The sequence below is a fragment of the Ochlerotatus camptorhynchus genome, unplaced genomic scaffold (assembly GCF_037179485.1).
Source record: "Ochlerotatus camptorhynchus isolate MF236.1 unplaced genomic scaffold, CSIRO-AGI_Acam_v1.1 ptg000019l, whole genome shotgun sequence".
NCBI classification, from domain to species: Eukaryota; Metazoa; Arthropoda; class Insecta; order Diptera; family Culicidae; genus Ochlerotatus; species Ochlerotatus camptorhynchus.
Genome location: NW_027040511.1, coordinates 1,119,689 through 1,146,411, shown reverse-complemented (window position 1 = coordinate 1,146,411; position 26,723 = coordinate 1,119,689). Strand labels below are relative to the sequence as shown.

General features: G+C 38.6%; 1 pseudogene; it reads right to left on the bottom strand.

Annotated features, from left to right (window-relative positions):
• Positions 1 to 2,603: 2,603 nt before the first annotated feature.
• The window catches only part of LOC135703041 (3',5'-cyclic-AMP phosphodiesterase-like), a 46,844-nt pseudogene continuing 22,724 nt past the window's right edge, over positions 2,604 to 26,723 (bottom strand).

Genomic DNA, 26,723 nt, shown 5'->3' with positions numbered 1-26,723 from the left:
AAGATATTTCAAGTAGTTAACACTTTTTTGAAGATAATTTGGAATAGAATGATGCTTCACATCAATATGAACTCAATTTTTACAGATGAACACCTACTCAACTACTCATCAACTCTTACGAGTTTTCAGAGTTGGTTGGAAATGCTATCTAATATCAACATGAAGCTTTAGTGTGATAATATATTTTTTTTATATCTTTATTAAGGAGACTTTCAGCCCTGGGCTGGTTCGTCTCCCACATGTGATAATATATTAGCTAGATAAAGTTCTGAAGAGATAGTTCCGCTAGAGTCCGACAGTGTTAAAATTTGAATAGAAGTTGAAATTGAGCGAAACGCCATTAATGGCCATCTTAAGAGTTACCAATTTAATTTGTTCAAACAAATCTGAAGACTGCTCAACTGGAATTGCTCATCTAGACATAAATAAAGACTTCGAAAGTGTTTGGCATGAAGGTTTGATTGGCAAATTGAGGGTAGCATTCTTGGGCCTATATTGTATAATTGTATAACATTTTCACTTCGACCCTCCCCGATTTGCCTAAGGGTTGCCACAAATCTGTGTTCGCCGATGACACAGGCATTTCCGCTAGAAGAAGAAGTCTTTTTATTATATGCAGCAGACTGCAGAAAAGTTTAGATTTCTCTTTTTCTCTTTTAATTTACAAAAATGGAAGATTTCTCCTAACGCTCCCAAAACTCAACTTATAATATTTCTACAAAAGCCTAGAGCTTGCTTTTTGGAAAACTAGTAGTAGTCACATAGTCACTATGAATGGAGTTCCAATTTCCTGGTCAAACCTCGGGTCAAACCTGGTTCATCAGGAGATATAAAGTTGTACCATCTTTCGTTCAGGGCAAACAGCTTTACGAAACCCCTGGATCGAAACAATGGCTAGGATAAAACTGGAGTCAGAGTTTTTCTAGAAGTCTGGAAATAAAATACAAATTATTCAAGACTTTTAAACTTCCCCGATAGTCTGAAGTTTCCGGCGCTTCTCTAATTGGAACAGCCCTAAAGATCCAACAATTTTCCTGATATTCATGAAACTTTCCTTCATGAAACCTTGAAATATTCCTGAAATTTTCGGAACATTCATGAAATTCCCAGAATTTTCCATAATTCCTCGGAACTACTGCAAAGTTCCTGGAAACAATCAATGCAACTACTCTGAAGTTCTCTGATCTTCCCTCAAGTGCAACATCCCTGAAAATAATTAAAGTGCCTAAGAATCTCAAAACTGCTCTGGACTTCGGAAGTTTTCGGAAATTCTCTGAGGTTTTCTAACCATCTGTAAATTTCCGGCAATTTCCATGAAGTTAATTGAACTGATCTGAGGTTCTCTGATCAACTCCGATGTTTTTGGAGCTACCCTGGCGTACTCGAAATTAGTCTTAAGTTTTTGGTAATGCCCTGAAATTAATAGTACTGTCTTAAAAATCTTTAACATCCCTGATAATCTATGGACTGTAAAACTAAAAAAAAAAAAATCCTCATGGGTTTTAATTTTGGCTTTCTCAGTATTGAGAAATTCAAAGGTCATTTTTACATTGCCCAACGTTAAGGCCGTTTATTATGGCCTTTCTCAAGGATGAAACGTCTACGATGAGAAAGGTTTCAATAAACGGTCGAAATAATGCAAAATTTACCATTTGGATTATCCAAGACTGAGAAAGCCAAAACCAGGAATCAACAAACATACCAGTCGGTCAATCTAATCAAATATTTCTCAGGAATTTTCTGGACCTAAAATTCTCACCACTTCATAAAGTTTTACGAAATTTTCCTTAAGTTCAAGAAGCTGTCCTGAATTTATTGAAACTATCCTTTACAGATATTTTAAGACTTTCTTAAAGTTATTGAGATCCTTAAGATCGCTGAGCTTCTCTAGCTAGCTTCTTTAGGGAGTTAAAGGATCGTGGAATTTCTGTAAAGTATTCACAGTTTTCCTGTAGCTCTGTGCACTTCTATGAAATTCTTACAACTTCTCAAATGTTCTTGCAGTTTACCAGTGAAGTGCTTGAAACTTTACAGAAGTTCTCAGGAGTTCTCTTATAATTATTCTTTCTTTAAAAAAAAATGGTAGACCGCCCTGATGTTCGTGGAACTTCCCTGAAGTTGTCGTTTTTCATCTGAGGATGTTCCTGGAATTACCATAAAATAAATGTTGATGAAGATTTCTAAACCTCTAACATTCATAAGGTGGCCCAAATAAAATCAAACTTTTTATATTTAATGGGCGCAACAAGTTTAATTTTTTATAATACAGGAATTCCCCAAAGCTTTTTTTTTTAATTGTGCCACTTTTTCTTGGCTGTTCATTAACCTAGCTGATTTTATGTAGGTGAAAAGTTTATGGTTGACTCTAATCATAAATACAATCACGATAGGTGGGCGACCCAAATTAAAATCTAAATATTAATTCCCTAATATTTGTTCCTGATGGGTGCAACACATTTTATATTTGATGATTCATATTCATACATATTCATATTCACACATTTGTTGCTGAAATATCATTTTAAATGTTTATTTTTGAATTTGTTATATTTTAATTTGACATTTACTTCTGATTGAATCTGGATAAAGGCAGAATACATCTCTTATTGTATGTTTGCAGCGTAATTTTGCTCATACAATGCATTTTGGTGCACAACTTTTATAAGAGAAACGCATGTAGATTTATATTTCTGCGGCCAGTTAGTTTTGATAAAAATAAAACAAATCGGAGTAACCACCAACAACCAATAATTTCTCAACCAATCACCCTAAGCTCATATCGTCCCTGAAGAAGGTGGTTGAACAAGGATTACTTTCCTTTTTGTGGGGATGAATACAGCCGCAAACGATTCAAAATTATTTGTAATGGGTGTACCTACAATAATGCTATTCAGAACAAACAATACAATTCTGGTACTCACCGTACATTCGCCAGCGTGTGTCGTCGGTTCTTCAGATATCGACTGTGGTACTTTTGCAAGTCGCCAATCGATCCTTGCTCGGCTTGCATTTTACTCGTTGATAACGAGATGTTTGTGCTACTGCTGCTGGATTCTATATCACTAGCTGCTGCTGCCGCTGCTGCTGCGGCTGCTGCTGTTGCTGCTGCTTTGCTTGAGTTCGAAGCGATTGATTTCGCTTTGATCTTGATGCGATTGATATTGATTTTCGGCGAAGGTGTCAACGAGCGTACGACATCTGCATAGCGAATTGTACATGCTTTAATGCGGGATGGTAGCAGGGGATTATGGAAATGTTGCATACCAATATCAAACTCATCGTCTTCCTCCTCTTCAATGTGGGGCAACTTGAGCTGCCCAGATTGCGATTGCTGCAGTTGCTGCTGTTGGTTCAAATCGGGTGCCTCCGTAAGTGATTCTAGTTGATTGCTAATGTTGCTACCGTTGTTGTTTTTGTTTGCGGTGGTGCTGTTAGATGATTGTTGTTGCTGTTGTTGTTCGAGTAGTTGCTGATGCTGATATTGGTATAGCTCGGTAGTACTATTGGTCAAAGCTTCGTCTTCGGTGGCGTAGTCGACAATGTGGTCATCGATTGTCGACGTGTTGCTTTTTTGGTGGTTTGCAGCGGGGGCTGAGGAGCCCCCGCGACAAGGCAAACAACACCGAAACAGCGTGCCACCGGTGCGACTTTATTGGCGGGATTTTCTTCTCGCGCCACTCATCGAAGGAATTTTCAATTGATAATGGCTGACCATCAGTGTTTTTTGTTTGTTATGCACGGATGATTTGCATTTCAGTACAACACACACGCGAACATTTTGCGATTATATGATTTCGGATGATGACACGAGAGAACACACCGGCTAATTTTGCTTGCTTCCGATCCGTTGGGATGCCAATTAAACTGCGATTGTATGTTGCACCGAACACTGATTGTACAATTCATGAAACTAAGGGTTTTAGCACTGAACTCTGCCGCTACTGTCGGATGGTATTTGTTATTAACGCTTGTTGATATGTTTTGCTGGTAGAATTTGAACCTATATAGAGCCATTGGGTTAATGATGTAGTTAAATGGTGTTCAGTAGTTAACTAAAAAAAAACTCAATGTAATATTATCTAGAGCAATGCATTCATATCATCTAACTTTTATTGAACCTCAGACGAATAACTTACGAATTGGTTTATCAATTTAAAATTAGCACATTATTTCCAGTTCCAAAAACATCACATAATCATTGCTCTAGACTGGAATGGGAATCAGCTGACAAGATGAGTTGTGGGTTTTTGTAATTATTGTTTTAGTATGTAATATGTACTCTTCGGCGATGATTAATTGCTTGCATTGCTCGCCATGGCAACACACTCAGCTAACATGAAGAACACAAGGAAACTGCTAACGATGCTAGTCAATGTCAATGTTGCCGAGATAACATATCGAGAGCTCTGGTGGGATTGGATATTTTTGTACTGTGTGGAATGACGATTAGAGAGCGCAAAAAAAAAAAAAAGTGATACCTTTATGATTTAGTTGTGATTCTACGTGTAGCAATTAAAAGTGTTTTAATGCATTATTTATACGTGATATCTCCAGTTCATTACGTCACTGGTGACCTTCCACAATAACTGTATCATTCTATTTATGTGCTCTCTGTGTTTATCATCAAACAGCCGAAGCACAGACACTATTATTCCTCTGCTGCCACTTGTTGTTCTTTTTCTTTATTCATAATGCACGGCCTGCGAGTTCATTAAAGGCATTGATTTGATATTGATTTCAAATTGATTCGAAACAAAAAAAAATCCAATCGCAGTCCGCCACCCGATTTCACGCGCGTGCTATGTACATTGTTCTATATGTCGAAAAGGCAAAACCCGAACTGCTCGCCAATCGCGAGATATCGTAACCCTAAACGAACCCACAAGTCACAAATGTGTCGTACTGATTACCACCGTGCTTTGGCTAGATTGTACAAATACTTATCCACCATCACCATATCACCGCCGTCGCCGTCGCCGCCGCTGCCACTGTTGGTGCTGCTGCTACTGCTACTGCTACCGAACGTTGCCAGTTGCACCGTCATCAGTGTCGTTACATTACATAGTAGATGGGTAGGTATCTCACACCGCCCACCATCACGCGCCACACACATCGATTTGCGCATACGATAAGATGCGGTACGACTAGGCTGTGTGCGCCTCTCCAAACCCTGCGGAACACGTTTTCCCATTACGTCATATCGTCGTTTGATTAGCAGTCCTTATCGTCACTAACCTGATAACAACAGCAAGACTATACGTTGTGGACACTAGCGTGCGTAGGCATTTCGGGATTAAAGGGGATATCGGCTAGAAATATTAAGTACTTATGCTTGACACATCATGTTCCCGTACCTACGGAAATCATGACATATAACTTTCCCTACGAGAAGTTATAGTAGAGTAAAGCACTACTTCTGCCTGAGCGCCTATGTTTGTCTTATTTAAAAGGAAACATCAAACATTCCTGGGTCATTCCGCGCCAAGTGACCGAGGCAAATGGAAGTGACCTCTTCTGATTTGGACGAAATTTGAAGGAGACACGTATTTCAGACCAACTTTTAAAAACACAAATTATTGTGCCGATTCCTGGACCCTGGACCATTTTCTATTTTTCGTGATTAGCAAAAAAGCACTACTTTCTTTTGTTAATATCATTGATACGAATGAAGCTGCAGATAGCATTAGGTACTGTTTTTATAACAACAATTGACAAAGAATCTTAATCTGGAATTATTATATTAGAGCTGTGATGCCAAGTATTTTTAAAAAATGCATTAAAACTTAAAACGCAAATTTTTACAAAATGCTTGTTTTTTTTTTAATATATATTTTTTATGTCACCTTTGTGTTCCCCATCATTATAACATACGAACCACTTAACGACAAAAAAAGATTTGCGTTAATTCAAAATGCAATATCTCATGAATTACGCAAAGTTAAAAACTACGAAAAAATACATTTTTTGCATTTTCATTTTTGCCTATTGTTTCAAATATTTTTTGAGAGAAAAGAATATGGAATATAATTAAAAGCAAAGTTCATGTGCAGTGTCGTAAAATATACACACTTAATTCAGAGCACCGAAGCCGGTAGGAATTTACTGGGTTTATGAACAGCAGAACAACTCGGTAAAATTTTCAAATGACCGTTACACGTGAGAAATCAAGAAAATGTATGAATTTTATTTTTCATCAATAAATGGGGTAAACTGAACAACTTCTGTACAAGTTCGGGGTAAATTTTTTAATAATTGGATTTTTCACTGATTTTTAAACATTTACCGAACAGTTCTGTAGTTTAAAATTTACCGAACGACGGAGGCCTGGATTAGTGTGTAAATTTAATTTTGCAACTGAAAACTTAACACGCACTTTTTAAGTGAATGCATTCAATTGGATAAAAGCATCGTGTTCCTCGGCCTTTTTACATAAGATATATTAAACGACAAAAAAATCAAAATGTAGGTCCTGTGTGCTATTTGGAACTAAAAATAAAAATTACAAGAATGTGATTTTTATTATTTTTGCCGCCTTTTCTTAAGACATTTAATTCATTCCCAAACTTATTCTTTTGAACGTTAACTACACGTTAACGGCGCAGGTGGTGTAGTGGTAAGCGTGATTACCTCTCACCCCAGCAGGCCTGGGTTCAATCCCAGTCGGCGCCGCCGGGATGTTCTGAGGCATAACATCTCTGATGACGCCTTCCTTCGGATGGGAAGTAAAGCCGTTGGTCCCCGGTTCGTGAGTTGATGGGTCGATAGGTAGGGTCCAGGTGTGGGAGCTGCCTTACTGGCACATCGGTAGCATTGGTGCTCAGCACGGAAAACAAGATCGACGGAAAAAAAACAAACCAAAGGAAAAAAAAAAACGTTAACTACACAAAGAGTCTACAACTAGATGTTTTGGTACAGTGTTGCCAACATTTGTTATTCGCCATTGAAATCTATCAATGTGTACTATTTCCGATCGGATTATGCAATGATTTTTAATACTATGCTGTCGATCAAACTAATTAAAAATTTATTTGCAACAATTCTGTACCCTAAACCAATTGAAGGAAGCGCTAGAAACTGATTTCATGATGATTTTATTGAAACCTGTACGACAAACTGGATTTTCCTTTACTGAACATATTTGACTTTATTTTGGTTCCTTGAGTCTAAGTCTAAAATATACTTATACCCTAACGCGTCACGTTATTTAGGTACCACCCCTTTTCTGTATTGAAAGATTATTCACATTTTTGCTCACATTCTACCAACCTAAGAATGTGGCATTATTATTGTACAAATATCATTTGTAGAAAATAACTCAGTCTAGACCGTTTGAAAACGCTATCTCTAAGTTTCACACCTACTTCTGTGATATTTCTAATACTAAGCCGGTGCCTACAGTACGCGGAGCACTTCCTTGCTGCATGGTTGCTTGCAGTTCAGCCTCATAATAGCGTGGTACCCAAAAAACGTGACGTGTCAGTCAAAGAACGTAAAATATGGCCAAATTTGTCTGTCATAGAAAGTTATGTTGCACAGTCTTATAGCATAATAGCAGGTAGGGTAGAGAACTACTTCAGCCTAATCGCCCATTTTGGGCCTATCGAGCAGAAAACTTCAAATAAATCCATGATTTCAGAGTAAACAAGTCAATTATGCGTTTGGTACGATACTTTAGTTAATAAGCTACCGAACGAAGTCAATGAGAACGCGTGATATGAAAGTTTGCACCCATTATTCCGAAAAAAAAAAACAAAAGAAGCGCTCCGACCGGATCATTTTTTATCTTTATCCGATAGGCCAAAGTGAATTAATTGGCGTTTCAATGCGTTAGGCCGAGTTTGGAATCCGTAGGCCGATTTTAGCGTCAAAAAGCAGTGTTAGACTTTTGACAATATCTCAACGATTGGTTTCTCTTTATCAAATCTTACGGTACGTACGGAAAGGTAAATAAATTTGAAAGCCATAAGTAATAATAACATTCCGTTTGGTGCTAAACTGCGCTACATTAAGAAAGACCAAGTGCGGGTTGTGCTTAATAGGCCGGAAATGGGATAGTTAACCCTACTTCTTATATTGCTGTTGGCATCTGAAACTGAACTGCCTTCAAAACTGCACAAAGTGTGATAAAAGTGCACGTTTCCGGCAAATCGTGTTGGTGTCTTCGGCGCGCTTATTGCTTGCATTATAAGGAATAGAGTGCGCCAAAGACTCAAAGACGATTAGTCGTACTTATGTCGTTTTCGTTTTTGCGGTGTAGCTACACCGGTGCTACACCGCCGAACACTGAAAAATTTTAGGGTGTAGCTATCGGTTGCACCTTTGTTTACAAACAAATGATGATAAACTGTCAATGACTCGCGCTTATTGCTGCTTACACTACACCGGTGTAGTGTAGTAAAAACGAAAACGACATTAGTTAAAACGTGCTTATTTGTCCAATATGGGGCCCATAAATGACGTAGCATATTTTAAGTAGTAGAAAGCGAGCAAGGACAATTTTGAGGAAGCTACAAATAGGGTTGTTCATCTCTCTTTACCAAAATCCCCCGTTGGAGAGGGAAAAAAGAGATGATAGCCAATTTACTCATGTACCTACGATGTGTTGGAAACAGTTCTATCATTTTTTTTACCTGGTATAGGCTTTTGAGGTTTTTTCAAAATGTTTGTGAGCTTCCAAAAGAGTTTAGAACTCGGGTCTAATTTCGAAAAATTATTTTCAAAAGTTTTGTTCTTCAGACCAGAGAATCGCTTTTTAATTTGTTTTTGCAAATCCTGCCAGATAGCTTTCATGGCAGGATCGCGTGTTCTTTGATATTGTCTCCTACGGAAATTTTTCACACGGATCAAGAGCTGAAGATCATCGTCTATAATTGAATCGAATTTAAGTTACAATAAAGGGTAGTAAAGTATTATTTTGATTCATAAAACCTGTCAATTTCGCATTAAGAGCGTCACTATAAGCGATTTTATGATTCGTGAGCGTTCACTCAGCGTGAGCGCTCATGAATAGTAAAATCGGCAATTGTGACTCTCTGAAAGTAATATTGACAGGTTTTATGAGTTAAACACATACTTTACAACCTCTTTCTTGTAACTTACAAGAACTTATTATCATTTTAACGTCTAAATATTTCATAAATCCGAAAAACATTTTTTTATAGCAAGTGACCCGAGCAAAGTCCAGCATCAAAATGACAGCAAATTGAAATCAAGTTTTGATATCAACATAAAACTGAAATCCTAATTTGATTTCAGTTTATGCAATTGATAAATTTCGTTTTCATTTTGCTGTACATTTGCTCTACAAAAATATGTTGTTGCGGGTTTGTTTTCATTGCTTTAGCATAACATCAAATTTATTACTTGTTTTGTTATCAACAGGAAAAATTGATATCAAATTGAGTTTTCAGTTTGCTCTCACTGATAGCAGAAATAGTTTTCAATGTGATGTCACAGGAAGATTTTTTTGCTCTCAATTGTGATATTTTAACCGTTAAAACGACCAAAACGACAGCAACCTGAGTAATCATTATCAGCGAAATCACAAAACATCAAATTTAGATTTCAATTTGATCTCAGACTTTGCTCGGGGAGTGCAGGCAACCCTGGTCAACGATACGAAAGAGACCAAGTAGCCGATGACGAAAAACGTCAGCTGATGAATTGAAGTCAAACACAACAGTACATATTTTCTGCTACGTGGATTCAAGAACAGAAAATCAGGTTGACGAAGAAGTCTCTCGGAGGGTACAGATTTAACTGTGCCAGCAATGTTGAACAGTCGATTTCACCAAGAAGCAGGTTTCCAGTGAACATACACAGCAAAACATAAATTTTAATATTACATCCAAGAGGATTCACTTCAATCATGTTATTTTTATGGTCACAAAAATAAACAAATGCAGTTTTTCCCGTTCAGTACACGCCAGTGGTATCATTTTTTTTTTATAAAAAAAAAGACCAACCAGCGTTCCATTTTCTTAAAGATAGAACTCTTAACAAAGACATGCACCGAACATGTGCTTTTGGGTTTGGCACGAGATCTCGAGTTCGATGAGTTATTATCACGTCGATGCCGTCATCTTCATCAATTGCTACTACTACTACTAGCGCTACTCCAGGGTGGCGTTGCTGTTGCTACTACTGTCTCCACCACTGGCGTTTGGCTTTGGCTTCAAGGGGGAGCCAAAGAGCTCCTTTACTGATGGTTGTCTCTTATCGGTAATTATCTACCAAGTGTGTGCTACACTGTTGGCTCATTGGACAGTGGTCCAGAATGGGAATTTAGTGGGAATTTTAAGCTTTGTTGAAAAAACATTTTATTGACGTTTTCATTTTAGATTGATTTTTCAGAATTTAAATATTGTGTACCTGTAAATTTAAGTTTGTTACTTCTAAATCTTATGTTTCAAATTTCCCGTGAAGGTAGTTTTGCAGTTGTTAAAATGCACATTCATCCATTCGCCAAAGTCAGGAGTTCAAGACTTTTAAAGCTTCTTAAGGGGGGAAGTACAATTAGAATTTTTTTTTTCGAAAAAAATTTTGTTGGCTTAATTTACTCTATATGTATCTGGGAATGAGCCTTTAAAAGCATAAAGCCGTCCGGAACTTATTTAAAAAGTTATACGCAATTCAGTGAGTGCATGTCAAATGGCTGAACATGTCAAAGTTGAACTTTAAATGCTTCTACTGAAAAGTAGTGTTTTCAAAATCGCCGTGCAATGTACAGGTCAGAGTTTTCATTCAAATCGATTCCGGTTTTCTGTTTTATGTTCATAATTAAATTCTCCACAACATGAATAGAAAGATTTTATAGATTTGTTTGTTATAACATGTTTTTTTTTTTATAAACAAAGTCGATAAAAATAGGATTTTTTAAAAAAAAATTTTAACTTCAAATTTTTTTGTGAAAAAAACATTATTTTTACATACGAATTAATTCATGTTGTGCGCTGTACCTTCAAATTTAATGTCCTGTTTTTTTTTTGTTTCAGACGTGATCATGGACGTAGAGACTGCACGGCGCGAAGTGCTCCTTTAAAAAATTGACTTCACATTATTTATAATAATTGGGCTAAATTGCAAAATTTTAAAAAAATGTCACTGATAATTAATCTTCATTAAATCCTTAATAACATACATAAAGAATCGCTAACATTCATTTATTTCCCTACTCGCAATCCACTCTCAAAGATAGGCCTCATTTTAGGCCTTCTAATTGTACTTCCCCCCTTAAGTCGCAAGATTGGAAAAAATAATAATTTGTATCTACTTTTAAAAAGAAGTAATATTTGAAAAAATGGATAAAGTTAATTTGATTTTAAATGAGTTTAAATAATAAAATGTCTTCATTTTTTCGTATCCTGTACATCAAGTTGTTCACTTTGACTAGAAAATTTGTGTGTATTTGACCCAGAATAAAAAAAAGAAACATTTGAAAAGGGCGTATTTTACGATTTTATTTAACAAGTTCTAAAAGAGTTACTTAGAGACACAATAAATATCAAATGTGTGAATAAATAACATTTGAAAAGAGCGTATATATCTACTGATATTTAAAAGATATCGATTTCCATTACTGATCAAAAACGTACATTTTAACAAGTTCTAAAAGTTACTTAAAGATGAGGAACATCCTAATTCAATTCTGAAAAATTACCCGTGAATGAGATCTTTAAGATATAGATAAAATGTTTCGTCAACAAAGTTGCTACACCCTTCATAAAAATCAAATGCCTGTATTTTTGAAAATTGTTAGTTTTTGAATATCAATTGTTTTGAGGACCGCCCTAATCTGTACAACCTTCAAAAGAAGGCATTAAGCATAAAAACTTCACCCAAGACAGCAATCGTCTAAATATTAAATCATACGTACTAGGACTACATTCCTACTAAATTCTCAACCTGGATCACTGTGCATTGGAGTATGCAGTAGTGGAAGCGGTGCTTACTCGTGGGGCGAAAGGATGGCCAAATATGACTGATTGAGAGCACCTTCTACATGAGGCCCGGTACCTTCAGGTAAGTATCAGTTCACCTTTAACCGTATGATGACAGCATAAGTGCCTAAATCATGACTGCGATGATTGGTTGGGTATGAGAAAGCAAGTAACAGGAAACTTTCTGCCAACATAATGAACTTTTGCCAATTAATTATGCAGTTAGATTGATATCGGCACGCTCCTATTTACTATACGAGTGCTTCAGGTGAGGCGATAGGTGATAGACTTCGAAGAAGGTAACTATGGATTTGCTGGAGACCGAGTTAATCATGAAAGTGAGCAAAGTTAACCTTTGCTTCAAATGCATACTAGCCAGATCAAACAAAAGTTCAAAATACAGTTGGACTGTACTAATTGATTGGCATTATCGATGTTCAAAGTTAGCAACGCAAGCTAAACCACGATTCAGAAGAATGCTCTAAAGGGAAATTTTAGTTCTCATCAGGGTTGATGGAATGATAGTGACAAACATTTTTGTCGCAATCTAATTCATTTCTTTGTCCTTTGCCGTGACAGACCGTGACAGTACACAGCAAAACAATAATTTTAATATTACATCCAATCATGTCGAAATTTTTATGTAATTTGTTTGGCCACACAAATAAACAAATGCAGTAAAAGCAGCGTAATGTCAGTTCATGCACTGTATTAATGATAATTTTGTCGTTTTTGGCAACCATACTTTCGACACGATCCACTTTGATGTGATATTAAAATTAATTTTTTGCTGTGTAGTGTGTAAAATTACGACGCGTCATTTTGATGAAACTCGTGTCCAATAATTTATGAAAGTGCTTAAAATAATTAATTTGTGAGAAATCAAGTTAAGTAAGTGCCTCCCATTTTATTTCTGGCCAATGAAACACAAATATCGAGATTACAGCGCTTGCAAAATAAAATAATGCGTTTGATTTTGAGATGTAATATATTCGCTTCCTCAACTTGGATGCTAGACGCCTTACAATGGTTGTCGGTGAAGCAAAGAATTGTATATTTGACTATGGTGTTCATTTTTAAAGTACTTAACGATTTGCTGCCTCGATATTTGTGTGATCGAATTGAAAGAGGAAGTGACTTTCATAGATATAATACTAGAAACGTGGTTTAAATAAGAACACCACATTTCTTAACTTGTGCTTCACAAAATTCATTATATTTTAAAGGAATAAATGTATTCAACTCGATGCCTAGACATATCAAACGTTCAGCAACAGTTACAGAATTTAAAAGACACTGAATTTCAAACGCTAAAACTGTCGTTTGAACAGTTATCCAGTGATTTTTTTTTAATTGACAAATTATGTATCTTGACGAAGTAATCTCTAACGGATTATTTTGCATGGATAGCTGTCATTAATAATTATTGTAGCACTGTAGAAACTATTTCTGTTCGCTACGATAGTTATGATGGGTTTTTAGTATTTGATTAAATAGTAGTAGATTTAAAAAAAGTAGTCTACAAAGGTTTGAGCCTCGCGCGCGTATTATGGATAAAGAGGACTGAATTTAAAATTTGATACCTTGAGTTAGTAGTAAGTTTTCTGGCAAATGTTGGGGGTTCGTGAGCATTCCTGACATTGCTAAAAATTATGATAGCATCAGATTGCGGTGTTGCTAGTGTAATAGGATGCTTTGTTGATTTTTAATTAACTTTTGATCGCTTGTAATACTTATGAATATTTTAGGTGGACAAAAAGGCGAACTAAGAGGTGGACGCCTGAGCTTTTTCACATTTATATCGCTGTGGGGCATGAAGTAGTACACCTCCTCGTGGTGTGCCCTGGAAACGTTAATTATCGAACCCAAGGGAGAGATATTGCGTCCAAACGAACTACAGCAGAGTAAGGACGCTATAGCACCATCCAGCTCGTCCCAAGAGGTCGATAAGCCCTGCACAAACCCTCGTTGTGCAAAGGCAGGAGTGACACCGGGTTATTAGAGTGTAGACGACTCTGACCAAGTCGCAGCACACGCATCTGAAAAGCGGTCACATCTTCTTCTTCTTCTTCTTATTTCCTTTATTTAACGTCAGTCTCTGTTCCGCAATCTAGTGCCAATCACCGACGGACATCGATTGCCATCCATTGACGGCAATCGAATGTGCAGGAAGGCAGCTTCCACACCTGCGTAGGATATCGCACCCATTCAACACACATGGGCCGGGACCAACGGCTTTACTTCCCTTCCGAAGGAAGACGTGACCAGAGATTTTATGCCTCAGAAAAATCCCACCGACCTCGGATTTTTATGCCTCAGAAAAATCCCACCGACCTCGGCTGGGATTGAACCCAGACCCATTGGGGTGAGAAAGCAGTCACGCTTACCACTACACCACCGGCGCCGGCCGCGGTCACATCTGTCCTGTCCTGCCGTGGACAGTTGGCTGGCTATCACGTCTGCTCTAGAACTTAGGCGAACAATTAACAGCGAACGATAAGAGGGAGGCCCTGCACAGCTGCTCACTGTGCAGTAGCGAGTGTCACGTCTGTGACACACCACTAGTGTGATGCGCCATAGCGCAAACGGCCCCCTCGAATGATGTAATGCTTTCGGGTGGTTCCGGGGAGGGCAAGGGCCAAGAGCACAGGGTAAGGTTTAGTGGGTCGGGAGCGCTACTTCTCACATCCCCATATCCTGAGTTATCTTCTCAGGTGTCTGGGAGCAGATTCCCCCCTGCATAAAAAATCTTATATATCGCTGTGAAGCAACTGTAAACTATAGAAGAAATTAATATCTGTAACTGTAACCAGTTCGATTTTGTTTGCTAACCTGGTTAAAATGTCATATTTAATTATCTTAAAGATAAATCGTCCAGCTCAAACCTTTGTGTGGGTAAGAGGTGGGACCAACATTATCATCAACTGATCTTTAGGGACCACCCTAACTTGCTTGTTTAAGATAAGTATAACGCATAAATTTCCAATAACCCTGCTAACAGTTTAGGCACAACCATTGTTTTCTTCCTAAATGGCCATTCTACACAGTTCGAAAAAGTAGTGTAAATTTCTGTTCAGTATGATGCACATAAATGGAGCGTCACATACCATATAAGTTTACATTATATATCATGTAAAGTTATGAGACATTTCATGCATTGTAGCAAATATTGTACACAAAAGCCCATTGTTGTAAACAACATTGTTTACAAGTTGCTCGGTTGCGTGAAATTAAATACAAGTTTACGTGAATGAATGTTTACATCACTATTAAAATTCAGAACTTTTATCTGTGTATAACCACCAAACTCTATCATATGGATCTGCCATCACAAGTAGCATTGCAGGTTTTATCGCGGTTTTATAGCGTTCTACAAGTCTAAATCATGGTCTACAGAACCCTCATAAAACCAAAATTGTTACTTTGGATAGTACATTACATTAGCAAAATAGCTTAATATCTCTGGTAGATAATAGTGATAAACCAGCCGTCGGCTGAAAATCACAAAAAGTAAATAGTAGAAAATCTGGAAGATAATACATGGAGCTTCCGAAATTTCAGTTAAGTTCTAGGTTAAGGAACTGTCAATTAAATGACTATTAAATTACAAGTCAACTCTACCGTATAGTGGCGACAAACTGCATTGTATGAGAAAAATAGTTAAATAACTCTAGACTTTATCGAAGACAATGGGCTGCTGTCTGCAAAACATGAGAACTTATTGGATACATAAGTCCAAAAACAGTCATATTAAAAGTGCTCCCAGACTTTTCACAAGCAAAAAAGAATGCACGGCTCCTCAAAATTACGAAAGTTCCTCCTCCCTTCTATCAAATTATCAACTTTTCACCTGTATCCAGTTGTAGTTGAAATATAGGATCCAATGCAAGTACTTAGATGGTGCTGGCTAGCACTCTTTCCATTTGCAATTCAATTATCGGACAAAATGTTCCACTACTGAGAAACGTTTCGAATAGTACTAATGAAAGTATTCACGTTAGTCCTACTGGAAAGCTAAGTTGAATGAGTTTTCTTTTCCCTAGAATCAAAATAAGTGACGGCAATTTACTTCTGTGACGCTAGATGGAATGATCCCTAATTGGTTTCAAGGTATCCAGCAAATGGTGAATTAGAATTTTTTCGTTTCTTCGGAAAATGAAAAATAATTTAATAATTTTCCATTACTTTGAGTTTGAGCGCCAGGAGCGGAAGAAGATGTTTCAAACTAAAGTCCTAGCGTGGAGCATAAAAGTTATGAATAATACATAAGCTGGCTTACACCTTGCATTATTCACTGCATATCGAAAGGTGCGAATCATCCGCTCGTTTATCGCATCTGATCTCTAGTCTGAAACACCACGCCATTTTCATTCCCAATCTCTTGGTGCGTGGTGTGATAAAGAGCTAACCCAGTAGCGGAGGTGGAATTTCATTTGCTTTTGCTCGGTTGGTAAATCCACGTATAGGTATGGCCAAGTCATTCAGTCGGTCCTCCGTACCGTTTCTCGAGAAATGAAGATTTTTCTTCATCAAGTTACCCTTTGCGGATGGAGGTCCTTTGAATGTGAGGTGAGGGAACCGGGGCCAACAAGGTAAGGCTGAGGAGGCATTTGTAGAATTATAAAATAAATCTCTCCTTATCATCTCAAGCGTATCAAATTAGTTTCCTTTTCTTCTCGTTTACAATGAGTTAGTCTCATCGGACTGAAATGAGTGGATCTTCGTGAGGATTTTCCGTGAGAGAAAGAATGTTTTGACGATGGCTGATTGATGTGACACTGCATCGGGCTTCTTGTTTCGTAATGATGCTCGAATTGAAAAAGTTTATATTCTTTGAATTCCGCAATGTGACAATGTCACATAAACATGATAGACCTTCCAAAATTTGAGATCATTTAGACACAACGTTACGAGAGTTTCGACTATGCACCTTCGGAAAACAAGATTGACTGAAAACAAATCAAGGAAAAAACATGATTTTGATTCAATCGAACACCTATATGTAGTCACCTTGATCAAAATCTCATCACAAACTTCAATCCATTGGCACGACCTTTAAACCTTCATCAATGTTCACCATGTTTTGCATAGACTCTTATTTTGGGGTATTGAATCGAACTAGAGGGTGGCCAATAAGAAATTTTCCACTTTTTTAAAATTGATCCACCCTTGTGGACATGAGAATGAAATGCTTCTATTTCACAAACAAAGCCATTATTAACTTTTTAGTTGATGAATATTCAAGAGCTACTCCGATAAACTTATTATAATAAACGTTCAAAAATTTCAAAATATTCGTTGAAAGTGGTAAAGATAAGTAGATTTTGAGTTTACATAAACCATAGGGTCATAGATAAAAAAATAATAGGTAAAAGGTACCTAGGTAGAGTTCACTCGCTATGCACACTCTGCATCATTACATGTTTTACAGGCCTGTTATACTTTAGTAAAAGATGATATTTTACATTTTTTTTTTTTCAATTTTGAAATTAAGTATGTTTATTAGGTTTAAAAATATTTAATTTACGATTTAAATAATGAAAACTTCAACAGCAACTGTTTATTTATTTTTTTGAGAAAAAATTGGGATTTTCACTATGTATTTTTTTTTCATGAAAAAGCCGTCTATTTTTCTACTACTTTGTCTCAGATGTCATTTTGATTAGACGAAAAGTTTACGTTATGATTTATTGAAAATTATCGAAAAATGAGGTGCGAGTCATAATGGCTGAATTCCAGCACAAATTTGAATGATTGCCTGACCAAAGTCTTACGGAAATCTGAGAGGGTAAAATTTGATCGGTTCGTCAGCTAGTGTGGAAACTCTCTGCAGCAAAATGTTCATTCGACCAAATGTTTTCATGCCAATAGTTCATTGGACCAAATGTCAGAATATAAAACATCCTTAAACGAGCCGTCCGTATTTGATACGGGGTTTCACAATTTAAATTGAATTTCTGTAAATTTACATATCATTTGGAAGTATTAAAATAATCAGGTTTGCAATTCTCAAAATGTGTGTATCGATCGTTTTACTGTATTGTCATTAGTGAAAGTTTTTCATGAGGTGGTAGGCAGAAATGTGTAATGAGCAATGGCGAATCTGTCCACTTGTCGGTTGCGTTCGCTCACGAAGTCGTTTATAATTGTGATAAATTGTTGCTTCCAGACCACAATGAAATACGTGGGGCGCTACCGGCAAGCTTCGACGAGCTGGCAGCAAATTTGCCAAATGCCACGCCAAACCATTATACATCTATGTTTATGTTTTCTGTCTGCTGTGCTAATATAACTTTTCCCTTGCTCTTGGAAACAAAGTATCGGAAGTCGGCGGGCAGTCTTTCGGTAATGGATTTATGCTGTTCCCTTCTGATGTATATGTCATAAAGGCGGGTGGCCTTTGTGAGTAGGATTTTTAGATCGTCAATGCTTGAATTTAGCACTTAAAAATCGTGAAATTTCTGGGAAGGTAGCCCGGTATCAATAGATTGTACTTGGAGATTATTTATGTATATTTTTGGTGACCCGAGTTTCCTCTGTTGAAAGGTTAGTCAGAAATGCTAGAGGCTTTAGATGGTGAGTGTTGTTTTGAAGGGTTGATGTTTTCATTTTTAATCATAAGTTCTACAAGGCCGATGAAAGTAACTCAGTAGCTGAGTTGCATTTGACTCTTTTTTTGGATACTTTCATCGGCCGTGTAAGACTTTACCATAATCCGTATACTACTCGTGAAAGAGCAGCTTTGGGTTACAATTTAAAGGTGGCTGGGGTACAAATATGCAATACATATTTACAAACGGATTCCCAATGGGACTCTGACTGACTGGTTGTGTGCCTCCTGGTTGCTCGTGAATGTGCAGTGTACACACGATAGACTTGGGTGGAAGTGGAGCCCATTGAAGAAACATCCACGAAATTTAAAGGCCCGAGAAGACCCATAAAACTATCCGAAAAGATGAAACATGCTACAAACAATAAATTTTGGTTAGATCGCGCCAAATTTAATTTTGCCACTATTGTCAGCAGCCTCTTTTTCTTCGGCAACCTTTTCATTTGAACTGCGTGTTAACCAGCTGTTCTATTATTGCTCACTCGTAAAAGCTAAAACAGATTGAAGCTGAAAGACTAAAGATCCGTTAGAATACATTCAGCGAAGTGTTTTGAAGGGAAAATGCAGTGAAATTAACTTTTAAATTGTGGTTGCCGAAAACAGTCAATGGGTGCCGAAGCCGACATTTACCCATATGAAGATAACTAACGGCGCCGGTGGTGTAGTGGTCAGCGTGATTACCTCTCACCCCAGCAGGCCTGGGTTCAATCCCAGTTGGCGCCGCCGGGATGTTCTGAGGCATAACATCTCTGATCACGCCTTCCTTCGGATGGGAAGTAAAGCCGTTGGTCCCCGGTTCATGAGTTGATGGGTCGATAGGTAGGGTCCAGGTGTGGGAGCTGCCTTCCTGGCACGTCAGTAGCATTGGTGCTCAGCACGGAAAACAAGATCGACGGAAAAAACAAAGCAAAGGAAAAAAAATATGAAGATAACTGACGTAACTGCGTATGAAGCTATATGAAAGGGACCTCAGAATGCACGTGTTAATCTAGACACAGGATACTAGGATTAGTTTTACGTATGACAAATGTTAAGTAGGGTTAATGTCCCCAATGTCAGCCAAAGTGTTCCTAATATTGGGCCCATACATAAAATTCGAAGGACTTTCTTTCACTAATAACCAAAAATGACTGTTTGTATTGGCCAGATGACACACTGTTCATAGAAAAATTAAAGAACAAGAGATTTTTAACGATGGTCCTAATCTTTACATTCGTAGGCCAACATAAAATCCATTACCCCTATAAAGTCAAATTTTCTCTTTTTTATTGGACTTACGATAAAAACTATTTCTAACATTTTCGATATTTTTAGGGCTACAAAATGATGAATGGCAATCTGGAAGGAGCGATGTACCTAGCTCCAGTCCTCACAAGTTCCTACCTCACGCTTCCACGAGTCACATGATCACCTGATCACCTGGACACAGCTGGTTGGCGTAGCCTGGGCAATGTTGTCCTACAATAGCAGAGTGAGGAGGTGCGATAGCACGGCGATAGAGGAAATGCTTCGTGAACCCGAGCGTCAGCTCACCATGGAGGTGCGGCTCAAACAGCATCTGACTGGCATCCAGCGGCTGAATAGGAAATGCTCTTCCCCGGAAGCTACACCTAAGATGACAGTCCCATCACGGCAGATAAGAGACCTTAGGCTAACCACCTACTGTATCTGGAACCTTTATAATTGTTCAAGAAACCACCAAAGAAAGACATCGAACTGATTTAACGGCAACTACTTTTAGCGCAAAACAATGAACACGAATTGAACGTTAGCCCAGCAGGGTAAACTGGCACAACTCGCCAACGAGGCGCGACGCATGAAGCTAGAAATTCTGGGACTATGTTAGTTTGTTGGTCAAACTTTGGAGAACACAAACTGCCGTCGGGACAGGTACTACTATACTCTGGTATTCGAGGTGAAAACGCTCCCCGCCATCATGGAGTTGGTCTCCTACTTAGCGTCCAGGCAAGTACCAACAATCAATACGAAACTAACGATTTTAAATTGGCTCACTACTTGGCTAGCCTATTGGTCCCAAGCAAACGATTAACGTACCCCATTCTAGTCAAAATTCTATTACTACACAATGTTTGTTTTGATTCGCTATAAAAGTTTGACAGATAAAATGAAAGGTTAGTGGATTTTCCTATGTTTCGAGGGGTGAATCGATTAGCTTGGGACCGAAGAGAGTACCAGAGCTGAGCCAAAAAGTTGAGCACGTTTCTTCGGGACCTTCTAGTCTTAGAGTTACCTCTATGCAAGTACTGCGCAAGTGGGAGCCTATCAATGAGAGGATATTCGTTGCCACATTTAGAACACGGATTCGTAACCTTACCATAATCCAAAGTTATGAGGCGGTTCAACACACGCCGACTTGATGATCCAGCGGTAAAAAGGTCTTTCGTTGAAGAACTTGAGACTCGAGCTGCGGAAGTTCCAGAAGGTGGCAGCGTAGAAGAACAATGGACGGCCATCAAGAATGCCAGAACAACCTGGGTGAGTTGCGCACCCAGAAAGGAGAGAGTGGATCACTGATAAAACCTGGTGGAAGATTAAGGAGCGTAGACAAGCAAAAGCCGCGATAGAGCGAGCGAGAACCAGAGGAGCCAAGAACAAAGCCCGTCAATGGTACTCGGTTCTAGAAAAGGAAGTCAAGCGCTCTTGCAGACAGGACAACCGAGCGTGAGTGAACTCCCTGGCCGACAAAGTGGAGAAAGCCGCAAACACTGGCAATATACGCCTCCTCTACGATATCTCACGACGCCTGAATAGAGCAAGGATGAACCTGAGGATACCAATGAAGGACACAACTGAACATTAGGTTACCGACCCCACTGACCAGCTGAAACGCTGGTTTGAGCACTTCGAACAACTTCTTCAAGTTTCGACGGCCAACCAGTCATCAACATCTCAACATGATCCGCCTAGGGTGCGGTGCATCACTCGCGTCAATTCCGAGGCCCCATCAATGCAGGAGATTGCAGCAGCTATCCGAAGCATGAAATCCAACAAGGCTCCAGGGGTCGATCGCATATCAGCAGAGATGCTCAAAGCAGACCCCATGCTATCCGCTCAAATGTTGCATCAACTATTCTGTAATATCGGCGACACCGCGACTTTTCCGCCCGACTGGATGCAGTGCCTCTTAGTGAAGGTCCCAAAGAAGAGGGATCTGACTGTGTGCGAAAATTGGCGAGGCATAATGTTACTGTGTATTGTTCTCAAAGCTCTGTGCAAAGTTGCCCTGAATCGGATACAGGAGAAGATCGACGTGACTCTCCAGCGGCAGCAGGCAGGATTTCGTGCCAGAAGATGTGTGAACCATATTGTTACGCTCCGCATCATCCTGGAGCTGGTCAATGAATTCCAAGAATCCCTTTATTTGGTGTTCATTGACTACGAAAAAGCTTTCGACTGACTCAATCACGAGAATCTGAGACGCAAGGGAGTCCCGGATTAAATCGCCAGGCTTTCACGTGTAGAATACTGCATAACGGAGCCTTGTCTGACCCTATCCGGGTAGTCACTGGTGTGAGACAAGGATGTCTACTATCACCGCTACTGTTCCTCATCGTAATCGACAAGATCATGGTGGGTACAACTGACCGTGTTCCAAACCGTGGGCTGCTTTGGCAGCCTCTCACCATGGAGCATCTCATCGACTTCGGCTGATGATTTTGCTCTATTAGCACAACGGCGCTCTGATATGCAGAGTAAGCTCAATGACCTAGCCAAACGCTTCCTTGCGGCAGGTATCACCATCAACGTCAACAAGACCAAATTGTTGGATGTCAACACGGGCAACCCTTCCAACTTTACAGTAGCGGGGCAAGCAGTGGAGATGGTCGAAAGTTTCCAATATCTTGGCAGCCAAATAGCGTTGCACGGTGCGACCAAGAGCGACATATGTGCACAAATCAAGAAGGGTAGGGCTGCCTTTGTGAGTTTAAGAAACGTATGGAGATCAAACCAGATAAGTCAACGCACCAAAATCCGAATTTTCAACTCGAACGTGAAATCTGTGTTGTTATACACCAGCGAGACGTGGTGTGTATGAGCGGAGAACACTCAGAAGCTGCAGGTCTTCATCAACCTGCGGTATATAATTCGTGCCTGGTGGCCTCAAAACTGGATCTCGAATACCAAGCTCCATCCTCGATGTCATCAGAAGCCGATAGCAACAGAAATTCAAGAGCGAAAGTGGAGGTGGGCCGGCCACACACTTCGACGGGGTGGAAACGAAATCTGCAAGCAAGCACTGGATTGGAATCCGGCAGGACATCGCAGCAGAGGCAGACCCAGGGGCTTATGGCGGTGGAGCCTCAACAAGAAAATGAAGCAAGTCGATAGAAATCTGACCTGGGCTCAGGTCAAGGCAAAAGCGAGCAGCCGCCCAGGATGGAAGTCTTTCACGTTGGCCCTTTGCACCTCCGGTGGTGTACAGGACCCTTAAGTAAGTAAGTAAAATTTTCCAATGGTTTTATGATCAAATCACGCACTTTTATTGAAATTCCCACCATTATTTCTCGCACTTTCTACTGGTCAAGCTCAGCATGCCACAACGGCCAGTTTGTACCAAAATCTGACCAATTCTGCATCATCTCGAGTCACCTTGCTAATCTTATTCAACTTCCCCGTCGATTTAGATTGGGCGGGATTGGAGGCAATTTGGTGGATTAATTTCCTTTTCGATAAAAATCCACCCTAGTCTCAGTGGTACAGTGGTACAATAACTCCTAGCTGTAGCGATCAGTGGTGGCAAAAGTACATTATTTTCAAAACCATCGTCCGAATCCGAAGCTAAACAAACAGCCCGTGTGCTGGCAGTCGTGTAAAGGCAACATTTCAAGCGAACGGATAATAAGAAAAATGTCGCTGTCCATTTTTTGCAAACAGTATCATTACCGTTGCAAGCTTACTTGTGACAGTAAATTACCAACTCATTTATTTACGCCGAATTTTAACATCTATGCTTATGAGAAATTGATATACGTTCCTATTATGGTGTATTCCCATATGCTAAATACATCCACCCTATTCATTCTTATCTTTTGATTCCAGCATAAGTCAAATATATGCCGTAATTAGCCACACAGCAAAACATAAATTTAATATTACATCCAAGAAGATGCACTTCAATCATATCGAAAATCGCATGTAATTTGTATGGCCACAAAAATAAAAAAAAAACGTAGTAAAAACAGCGTAATGTCAGTTCATGCACTGTATTAATGGTAATTTTGTCCTTTTTGGCAAGTAATAATACATCATATTTTTGACACAATTGAAGTGCATCCCCTTTGATGTGATTTTAAAATTATTTTTCTGCTGTTCTGAAATCAGCGACATTATACATGGCATAAATTTAAGTCCCAATATCATTACCAATAAGCTCATTTTTGAGTTGTCATGTGAAATTACATGGTGTGCTGATGCAAATGTCCTATTCTGACCTTTCCCCATCCAGAATGTCTCTGGATGTCACCAATGCACTATGTGCCAGGAATGTAATCTAGCGAGATAAAATTAATAGTTCTGAGCCGATGCATTTCCATGAGTTGGTGTCTTCAACGAAGTTCCTTATTATAATAAGTACCATAATACTATAGTAAATTTTATTGGCATAAACAGATAGTTCACGCATAAATGGAACACACATCTAACTTTTTACTCTGATATTCTGAAAACTTGACATCTTCGGCAAATTGCTTTTATTGCGGTAATTGCTTTTTGTAAACAAACACGTCACAAATCACCGATTTCTCTCGAATAAAAGAACAATCTTGCAAACAAACAATACCAAATTATAGAGGAACTATTCCTCTACCTGTTCGTGTTATTAGTTTTTTTTATATTGAGCTTTAATTCGCGAGAAATCGGCAAATGACGTGTTTGTTTACAAAAGCAATTACACCCTAATCTCGAAGTTCTCCAGATTTATCGCCATACATGCGGTTGAGTTTTGAACTTTTTGTTTATGCCATGCCTACCCAAACTTTCTAAAGTTGCTTTTTAAATGGCTGGATCTGTTCGATGAACATGCTTTAAGCTATTTCTCAATCATACTGGATTAGAATTCATAATGATTGGACTAGCATGATATCAATACTTAGAGCCAGAGATCACGTCCGGCAATATCACTTCGTTCAATACACCAATCCACGAAAATGCTTTGCTTCTAAATTATTAATTTTGTCCCACTAGATTGCATTCCTGGTCTACTCTGGCGTTTATTCCTTAGCAAAAATTCTGCATTTCTACATCCTATATACACCTAAATAAAAAAAATATATATCGTAACATTCATTGGATTTGATACACCGCACTAATAGAGCAGTTCCACACCAAATGACGAATCGGAAAAACACGACCTTCTTCGATGAGCATGAAACTTTGCATTATGATTTCTTATGGGCAGTGATGAATTCTAGATAGAGCTGGAATTAGGGCGTAACAGTTTTTGTAAACAATGACTTCTCTCGATGATTTCTAGAAAGCCAAGGCTCGCCCACTCAAATCAACGTAACCATCGGGTAGGGGAAGACTTCCCCTTCCCGTTGGTTATGTTGGTTTGCGTGGGCGTGCCTTGAGTTTCGAGAAATCATCGAGAGAAGTCATTGTTTACAAAAGCTGTTACGCCCTAATTCCAGCTCTATCAAGAATTGTTCTTTTACAACTTTATCATTACTTTTATAATAGAATGCTAACATAAAATCCAGTTGAATTTTGAGATAACTCATCGTAAAAAAGATAGTTTATGCTATTAATCCCCCTATAAAATTGCAAAATTTCTACAGCATAGAGCCACACTATGTGTTTTCACTGAAGGTACCTTAGGTTACTTTCAGTGAAAGCACCGAGTGTGGCTCTGCATACAAATCGGGAAGGTCGATTCAAAAAACATACCTAGAACTGTTCAAAACGGTTCTTTGCACAAAGTTGCAGGCAGCCTTTGTATTTTGAAACAAACGACCGCTCCTAATGAAAGGTCGCAATGCTTTTCCCCATAAAGATCATGTAAACTGGGAGCGAAAAGCGTGGCGCGTCTTTTGCCTAGAGCAAAAGCCACGTGAAATTTTACGGAAATACCCAAGTAACATTTCATGGCTATTAATAAAAATATCAAAAAAGATTGAGAAAACAATTTATTCACTAATTTTGTATGCTTTCCATAAAAAAAACACAGAACAGTACACTGTCGGATTTTGACGTCTTGAGAAGAGTTGTTTATTTTTTGAGATAATCAGCTTTATCGAAGACCTCTAGAATGTTAGAGTACAAAGATAGATTTTGGTGCCCTGATAAACTATTTGTTTTAAAGTATATAGTCCCTTTAACATATTTTAGGTCATTCGTGATTTGTCCGAGGATGAGTGTAAGAGGCATGGTTGCTATCCACTACGCCGGGCCCGTCTCCAGTTTCATACTATTTGTTTCGAAGTATCTGTTTCGAAGTATTTGTTTACTATTTGTTTACCAAAAAATTTACCTCATTATATATAATAAGCAACTATGGTGAAGGCACCTTGTCTCGGAAATGCTTCATTTATCCCCTAGAATATTATCCCCTAGAATTCATTCATAGTTCATAGTAATTATGTTTCTAAAGCGTCATGTACAATACGGTTTGATTTAAAATAGCTTCCCAACTAACAATTTTCGTAATGTAAACGCTTTACTCATTTCAATTATACAGTCTCAAGCTGTATTCAAACGTTATACGATATGAGGAAACCTTTACTCAACCTCTATACAAGCAAATCTGGCGAACTTAGTCAGCTACTTATGGCTGTTGGAACGGTCGGGAGAAGCTCTTATTGCATATCCATTAACGCTTCTATACAGCTGTTATCCTGCTGTTTAGTTGTGTGTGAACTTGAAAGGCGCTTATTCAACCTTTTCCCGGTTATCCAATAATCACTACACAGCTTTCTCTTGAAGCCGGGTTAAATACTGTTTACGCTTTTTTATGAAGGAATTTATTGAGTTTATTTTGCTGTGAATCAAATTAATCGAAATTAGTTACAAATCATCACCAAATTATTTACCCTGCACCGGAACCTGGAGTCGAACTCGAGACGACCTCTTTGGCAAACCTTGACACTACCAACTGTGCTACGCCAACACTTTGAACTTATGTAAACAAATCAACATTCCCTTCTACAACGCAATTG